Source organism: Ursus maritimus, unplaced genomic scaffold (genome assembly GCF_017311325.1).
Source record: "Ursus maritimus isolate PB19 unplaced genomic scaffold, ASM1731132v1 scaffold_10, whole genome shotgun sequence".
NCBI classification, from domain to species: Eukaryota; Metazoa; Chordata; class Mammalia; order Carnivora; family Ursidae; genus Ursus; species Ursus maritimus.
In genome coordinates this window covers 42,649,025-42,658,414 of record NW_024423344.1, presented here as the reverse complement: position 1 = coordinate 42,658,414, position 9,390 = coordinate 42,649,025, and the positions used below count along the sequence as shown (strand labels likewise).

Genomic DNA, 9,390 nt, shown 5'->3' with positions numbered 1-9,390 from the left:
TGATTGATGAAATAATCCTGTGAAGTACGAGTAATGGTAGTTTATCTAACATGACTTCTAAAAAATGGGTTGGATTAGCTAGGAGGTTTTAATTTGCTGACTTGTGTGTTCATATTTTAGGACAAAGCTAACTCATTTGAGCTAAATAACCACAACGAGCTCCATTTGTTGAGCTATGCAGCCTGGGTTCAAATCTCAACTCTACCAATACTGTGTGTGTAACGTAAGCAAGCTAATTCACCTTCTGATGCCTCTATTATGTCACCTATAAGATAGGGATAATGATAATACTGACCTCACAGGATTATTTAGTGTTAATAAATTCATACTTGAAATGTGCTTAAAATAGTGACTGTCATATAAGTGCCCAACAGTTACTACATATTTTTTTAATAATATCCCAAGGTGATCTTTCAAAAAATCTTAATTATTTCGGTTTTTTTTTTTAAGTTTTTTAATTAAATTCCAGTTAGTATACAGTGTAATATTAGTTTCAGGTGTACAATACAGTGATTCAGCACTTCCATTCATCACTCTGTGCTCATCACAAGTGCACTCCTTAATCCCCATCACCTATAAAAATGATAGTTAGATACCATGAAGTAGGTACCAGTGCCTTAACCCTATGCATGTTGTGTCAGGCCCAAGGGTCTCTTCCATCCTTATAAAGGGGATTGCTAACCTTCTCTCCTTTCATGCAACATGAAATCTTACTTGAACACTAGAGGCATCATTTTCTTTCACAGTAGATTTCTAACGGTTCAAATACAACAACAAAGTAAAGAGCATATGCTCTTCAGAGTCAAGGTCACCTACCATAAAGCAGACTCAAGATATACTTACTTTACATATTCACTAGCTAGCTAAGTTACAAAAGAGAATTTTAAAGGTTTTGTTGTTGAAATTGTAAAATTAAAACTATGGCAGTGGAATGTTTGTGAAGCCTTTTGTTTCACTTTCTGCTAAATGAAAATAACTTTCAAAAAGTTAAGTGGAATGCTTTTATTTGTTTCCTGTCACACATTCTAAATGGCCTTTAAAAGTCAGTAGCTGTTATTCAAGAATAATGAAGTATATTATTCTCTCAATGCACATGTAAATCTCCAATTAACGCTAATGGGATTTATGGCAATGAAACCAAAGGGAAACCTACTTCAGTGTCTCAAAATAATCTTTATTTTTGATACCTACCTTTTTATCATCTAAGTGCAATCAAGCATAAATAAACAAATTAGTATTAAGCATCAATTTGACACTTCCATTCATGTTGACATTCTGAAATACTGTCTGTAAACAGTAATATGTTTTAAAGCAGAGATGAGGCTTTAGATTTCAGTTCAGGATTTATATATCCCTCCCTCCTCTGCCATTAACATTAAAATTATAAAAAAATAAGCATGTGCACTCCTAGTACTACTTGAGAAATACAAAAAAGGTGAATCTTTAAAATATATGTGGCAAAACACTTTGAAGAACAGTATTTCATATTATCCTTTTTATACAACACACATCTAGAATCCTAATATCTCTTTGAGATACAACCATATACTCCTCTTTAGTAAATATTTCTTAGATTTCTATAATTTTAGTCTTAATCATATAGTGAACTCTTCCTAGAAGACAATTTTTGGGAGGAAAAGTGAAATACCATCAAGATACTACTGAATTGAAATAGCATCTTTTTTTTTTTTTTTTTAAGAGTTTATTTATTTGACAGACAGAGAGACAGCCAGAGAGAGAGGGAACAAAGCAGGGCAGTGGGAGAGGAAGAAGCAGGCTCCCAGCGGAGGAGCCTGATGCGGGGCTAGATCCCATAACACCAGGATCACTCACTGAGCCGAAGGCAGACACTTAACGACTGAGTCACCCAGGTGCCCCTGAAATAGCATCTTAAAGAATATATATTTTAAGGTATTGTGAAACCACCCGAAAAAGATATGAGAACAGAACTGAAATAATTATTTTTATTAGTTTAAGTGTACAATGATCGACAGGGACTCTAGCCATAGATCTTTGGTAGAATTTGAATCTTTAATTTAATTCTACAGACATCAGACTACACAGTGAAAGTGTAAATCCCTGTGTAGAAAGAAAAAATAAGCCCAGCTTAATAGAATTCAATCAAAAAATAATAAAAGATATGATAATATAAAGAAAGTACATGTTGATGTAGCCAAAACCTATTAATTTGCTATGCCATTATTTATGTCTGAATGCCTGAATAAACACATCTTCTAGAAAAACTATTTAAAGCAAATATAGCAAGTAAATAGCTTACCAAAAATAGGAAAAATATATTTCCTAATAAAATAGGACATTCCCCTCTAAAAATCTTGGCTAATAAACTAAAATGGCCTTCAAACTGAGATATTTATCTAACATCTACTCATCTAGAATGTAATCATGTCTAAACAAGGATTATCATTCTTTACTAGATAAAGAGAAGTTGACATTTTAAGAAGCTAACCTAGTAAAACAACAAGTAGGTTTTACTTTACATGCCCCTTCATCTAAGAAAAATTTATTGACTTCTTAGACATTAGGCGTGGAAGAGTGCCCAAACCACAACAGGCACTTGATAAATATTTTTTGAATGAATAAATTAATTAACTAAATTTTCAGAAATCCTATTTGCAACATCAGAAATGTATTTAAGTCTCTCCCGTATCATAAGTCTCAATGCCAGGCATTAAGGTCAAAATATACTAGTTGGTTTTATAAAGTTCAAAACGTGATTAGATATAGTGGGGTGCCTGGGTGGCTCAGTTGGTTAGCTGTCCAACTCTTGATTCTGGCTCAGGTCATGATCTCAGGGTCCTGAGATAGAGCCCTGCATTGGGCTCCAGGCTGATCAAGAATTCTGCTTAAGATTATCTCTCTCCCTTTGCCCATTCCCCCCTCTCATAATAATAATAATAATAATGATAAAAAAGGTGTGATTGGATATAGAGGAAAAAGCAAATTATTATGATTTAATATAAGTATGATGCATAATATGGTAAATGACATCTGAACGGATTAATATCATGCCATAACAGTACATGCATGTACATGCAAAAAGTCTATTTTTGAATAAAATACTAAGATTTATTTTAAAACATATTTTACACAATTACTTTGTTAATTCATCCTTATATACTATAGCCTATCAGATTATGTCAATGAATATATTTTTAGGAAGTCCGATAACACAAAGAATACTAGAAAATGGTTAATCATATTTTTGTATTCTTTTTGATTAATGCAAAGTAAAAAAAGTTACCTATAGTGTTTCAAAAGTTATACAAATAAAATTATATTTATTTGTTCAACCTAATGATTACCTTATCATGAAATTAGCAATTTGTACTCATTTCATTGATGATACTGCCAGTTTTATCATGTGGTTAGTCATAGTTTAGGGGAGTATAAGAGTATTTCTGCTTTTTTGTGTGATTATATTCATGACAACTGGGATTTTATTTACAAATGACTGGTAGATGAAATTGTTTCACACTGATTTATAGCCATATGGATTGTTAGCTTCTTGTCTTCTAACATGACCATGCGACTAATCCTGACTGATAACTTGTTATCTATGCAATGGTAGTATCACTCCATGTGGTAGGCCATCAGGGTCCACTGGACCCAATTTCAGTTTTTGAGTTTCTTTTTTGAAGAGTTCTAACTCTTCGTTAAGACATGATCTTTTATGACATTTTATTCTTTCTTAGCTCTTCTCCAAAGAACAAGAAAATTTATTGTTTTTTAATTGAATAAAACTCATTCTATCCCATAATTAAAATACACATTCACTGCATCTTTTTATAAATCTAGCATACACATTGGATCTTAGTTACCTTATACAGTTTACGCATGGGTTTGAACTGTGCAGGTCCACTTACACACATTTTTTTTTTTTATAAATACAGTACAATACTATAAATGCAGTTTTTCTTCCTCAAGATTTTCTTACTAATGTTTTTTTTTCTTTACCTTGCCTTATTTTAAGAATACAGTATATAATAAATATAACATACAAAACATTTATTAATTAACTGTGTTATCAGTAAGGCTTCTGTAAACAGTAGACTATTAGCAGCCAAGTTTTTGAGGAGTCAGAAGTTATATACACATTTTTGACTGTACAGGGGGTCAACACCACTAAGCCCTCTGCTGTCCGAGGGCCAGCTGTATTTCCCATACATTGAAATATTTTGTTGTTTAATTTTCCTAAGAATTACTTCATCATTGCTCATTTATTAAAATAAATCTAAAACAAAAAGAAAATGGAAAAGAACAATGATGGAATCACCTAGAAAAATGATACAATAAGAAACTGATCATCTTTCAGCTTTCTTAGCATATTGCCAAAATTATTGTATCATCTTCCAAGAATGTATTATATTCTGCCTTTAGATTTCACTAGGTAAGTTGAAAATTCATAATGTCTCAATTTATCCCTTAGGGGTGCCTGAGTGGCTCAGTCACTTAAGCGTCCGATGTTTGATTTCAGCTCAGGTAATATCTCAGGGTTCTTAGATTGAGCCTTGTGTTGGTCTCTCTATTCAGCAGGGAGTCTAGTCTGCTTGTCTCCCTTGCCCTCTGCCCCTCCCCACCCACACTCTCATGCTCTCTCTCTCTGTAAAATAAATCTTAAAAAAAAAAAAGAGAATGTCTTAATTTATCCTTCTTTTTTTTTTTTTAAGATTTTATTTATTTATTTGACAGAGATAGAGACAGCCAGCGAGAGAGGGAACACAAGCAGGGGGAGTGGGAAAGGAAGAAGCAGGCTCATAGCAGAGGAGCCCGATGTGGGGCTCGATCCCATAACGCCAGGATCACGCCCTGAGCCGAAGGCAGATGCTTAACCGCTGTGCCACCCAGGCGCCCCTTAATTTATCCTTTTAATAAGCAAGAGAAGAAAACTGAAAGAAGACGTTTTACAACTATTACATGAATCAAAACGAATGCAAAATTGTTTATAACACCATGGTTAACATTGATCATAATAGGGAAACTGATCATATAATTCTGTAAGTCATATAATGAATAAGGACAAAAAGAAAATCTGTAAATCATATAGTGAATCAGATATTTTTCCTCACAATTTTTCAAGCAGTATCAAAAAAGGTGCTCTTCACTGACAATGGATTTCAACTGTGACAAAAATCAAGAAAAAAGAGGGAGAAAATGAAGAAAAAAAGATAGATATATTAAGATGCTTAACTGGAAGGAAATCTGTTCTAGCAGGGTTTTAGGAGTTATTATCCACCATATGTTTTTCCAAAAATATGGACGTATTGACTTTTACAAGTTTTCAGGAAAAAAACAAAAACAAAATTCAACTTCACTGGCTTTTCAGAAAAAAAAAAAAAAGATCTGTTAAGGCTACTGGTTAATAATTATAGAGATTGTGAAATTACATAATAGCCAACAGTTTTTCCAATCAATATGCATATAATTTCTGTGCAGTGAAAATGATAACTCCAAAGATTAGACTGAATACTCAGTTGGTTATCAACCAGTTTTGTATTTAATCCAGAAATCTATCCAAAAATTCCTTTATTAAACTACATGTAAATACCTAGTATCTTTAATGGTCTTCAAAAAACTTTGAAAATCTTAATGGATCTCCTATTAGTTAATGACTTGAATAAAATTTTAATACATACTCATTATATAGTTTAAGGAGTCATGTTCTTAACTTTTGGGAAATTACACTTCAATCATTTTAGAGTTTGTCCTGTTAATACACCCAAGGGGAGAAACCTGACCATCTTTAAACAGCGTTGCTAAAAAGTATACCTCATGGGCCGCTTAAGCACTGACACATATTTTCTTATCCCAGAGTGAATCCCAAGTGGCAGCAGAACTTTAACTATCTGAGTCTGTTTCTCTTTAATTTTTTTCTTCGCTAATGATTTTGTATTTTTGTTTTTGTTTCTGGTTCAATCATGTTCAAGAATTCGTTTTCCATATAAAGCTAATGTCTGCTACACAGTCAGGATGTCTGGCTTGCTGAGACCTAATCTCTCAGCTGTTAGGAAGACGACTTCTTGCAGACCAGAAACTTTAGCAAATTTGGGGCATCTCAAAATGAGACTAATTCACACATAAACAATACTATATTAAATTTACTGGACAGTGGTTAATTCTCTGGCTTAGTGGTTGCTCAATTGATTTATATGGCTCTAGATTTATAGTACAAACTCAAGGAGTCTGTATCTTGCTGCAGATATGTAAACAGTCAGGCTATGCAGAATAAAACCTGCCCTTTTTTGCAACGAACATTAACTTTTAGGGATGCCTGGGTGGCTCAGTCAGTCATCAACTGCCTTTGGCTTAGGTCATGATCCTAGCGTCCTGGGATGGAGCCCAACATTGGGTTCCCTGCTCAGCAGGGAGTCTGCTGCTCCCTTTCCCAATGACCCTCCCCCCGACCCTCCCCTCTGCTCCTGCCTTCACTCATTCTCTCTCTCTCTCAAATGAATAAAAAATCTTAAAAAAAAAAAAACCCTTTTAGAGACCTCTATAATCATAATGGAGAATAATATTAAGATAATTCATTTAGGTATCCAGATTTGGTGAAGTTCCTTATTACTTTCAGGTTTTTGTGTGATTGATATACATATAATCATTCAGTGGGAAAAAAATCTAATGATTTAACTTTATTGCATTGTAGAGCATTAACTAGTTTGCATCTAATCTAGCAATCTTATACTAACATTTTTTATTAATTGCTTATAAATACTTAGCACTTCACATGCTCTCTGAACCAATTTTAATATCTGACTGGTTTCCTCACTAATTAGTTGAATAAACTCTTTGACACATACTTATCATATATTTATATGAGAATCATGTTTTTCAATTTTTGAATATTATACTTTAACGAATAAAAAAAAGCACATGAATATTTGTCCCTGTTCTCCCTACAGTAAGATTAATAAGACTACTTAGCTATCCCAGTGGTTTTAAATACTGAAATTTTAAAAGTTGAGCAATTATTTTCTTTGTAAAAGAGTCCAATTATACTATTTTAACCACATTTTCATGTCATATTACTTTCAATAATTCACTGAGAGAAGATATCTGAATTTATCCTAAATCAGGTAAATGCAATTTGACTGTCTGGTTGGAGGCAGCAGTAAAAGAAGGCATAATTGAAAAATAGCATGTATTTAGCTTTTCTATATACCAGACACTTTTACCTGTATTACTTCTTGTATTCTCACAACCATGTGAGATCGGTTAGCTTACCTCCATATATTCTGCTAGGTAATTGCCATACACTATAATATTCAACACACACTATTGCAATTAATTTTAAGACTATATTTCCTGATAAATTAAACACATCATGAAAGGAACTTTGTTTCTTGTTCACATGTGTATCCATCTACATGGAATTGTGAAATATACTTTTATTCAATAAATATTAATTGAATGAATAAATGGATAAATAAACATTAACATTTATACTTAAAGCTAAAAAATGTGTGTTTTGATCAATCCCAAGTAGTATGAATAGATGCAGTTCCTGGTGGAGTTACAAAATATGAAATTATATTTTCCTTCATCCCATTGTTTTCTATAGGATGCTTCCTTTCTTTATTTCACTTTGTTTTCAGCATGATCACCCAACCCCCAGTGCCCATGAAAAGTTTAGGCCATGGTTAGAATCAAAGCTTTAATGCCTAAAAGTCCTGGAGTCAAGCCCTGCTTCATCACCCTCCTCCAATAGATCATTTGAGCTGTAGACCTTAAATTTCTCTTCTCTAATTCAAGTATAAAATTATCTGTGTTAAAGTACTATGGAGAAGAAAAAGTGAGATAACTTATATACAAGTACTTAACATAGTCACTGATATATGAGTTATCACCAAATAATGCTCTTCTCCATTTATAATTCTCTCTTGATAATGCACAACCACAGGCTCTGCTAAGGAATACAACCTGGCTTACCACCATTTATTGCCAATTTTAGAGAACTATTTAATCACTTTAAATATCATGTTTTCTCTTAATTTTCTCAAATTCAAAATGAGGGAAGTAAAGTAGCAATTCAGAAACTGGCCCATGGACCAGCAGCATCAGCATTATATGGAAATTTATTAGAAAGGTAATATTTCTTTCCCACCTCTGAACTACTGAATCAAAAGTTATATTTTTACAAGATCTTCAGTTGATTCATAGGTATATTAAATTTTAAAGAGCTCAAACTAAATTAATCTAAGCCATCTTTCTGCTCCCTGTCTGAAAATATAAAAATATTTAAAATATAATATCCATGTTATTATATTAGCAACAGTGAATACTTTAAACTTTTCAGTTATATACCATTCTAATTATCAATTGCTAACAATCTGCTATAAAGCTTGGTGGAATGAAACAACTATTTTATTCTGTTGGTAAGGAATACAGACAGGACATGGCAAGAACACCTTGTATCTGCTTCATCATGTTTGGGAACTTTGCTGGAAAGATTTTAACTGCTTGGCGTTACTTGAATGACAGGGGGTTGAAGTAATCTCTGAGGGTCTTCGCTCACAAGACTGGCACCTAGACTGGGGCGACTAGAAGGTTAGGTGAATCTGAATTGTTTATTGAAATGCCTATGTGAGGCCTCCCAAGAAACGTGAGCTTCTCACAATATTCTAACCTCAGGATGGTGAGCCTTCTGACATGATACCTCAGAGCTTGAAGAGAAAATGCTCTTTTGAACCCAAGGGAGAAACTAAATGATCAGTTCGGCCTTAGCTTTATTTCCAGTGTATTTAATTACTTCAAATACTGACAGACTTGCCCAGTTTCAAGGAAAGAGGATATGAATCCCCCCACTTCCGTAGAGAAGTGTCAAAAAATTAGCAGCCATGTTTTTAAACCTGTAAGTTAAGTATTTTGTATTTATGGAAATGCTTCTCAAAAATTTTCACCAAAATGACTCTTCAAGAATAAATGGATAATAGTAGCAATTGTGGGGGAAGTGACATTAGCAAGGTGGTAGAATAGGAAGTTGCAGCCCTGTTCTCACATAGAAACACTACTTAACAATGACATAAGGACTAAAATACCTTTATGAGAGGTCCAGAATCCAGTTAAGAAGTTGCAGTAACTCTGATGGGCATAAAACCAAGAAAAACTGCGCTGAAACAGACAAGAAGAATAATTTCACTTTACCCACATGAGCCCCTTCCTCTAGGTGGCAAAGTTCAATATGGAGAGAAAGCACCTTGAGCTCTAACTTCCTCCTTAGGGTGGCGAGAGAGAGTGATGGGTAAATGGCCACAGTACCCTGACTTTCAGTGGGCTTCCTAAGGGGATGGCTTCTATCTCATCTAAGATAGAGCACTGAAAGAATCAGCATTGTCTGGATACTGGACAGCTAGGAATAAAGGAAAAGAGGTG

The 9,390-nt window shown here is 33.7% G+C and overlaps 1 non-coding gene across 1 annotated transcript; it reads right to left on the bottom strand.

The window, feature by feature from the left end:
- Window positions 1-576: 576 nt before the first annotated feature.
- On the bottom strand, window positions 577-704 carry LOC121101460. Its single transcript, XR_005833451.1, has one exon. It is a non-coding gene; the product is annotated as a U6atac minor spliceosomal RNA (small nuclear RNA).
- Between the last annotated feature and the right edge of the window lie 8,686 nt (window positions 705-9,390).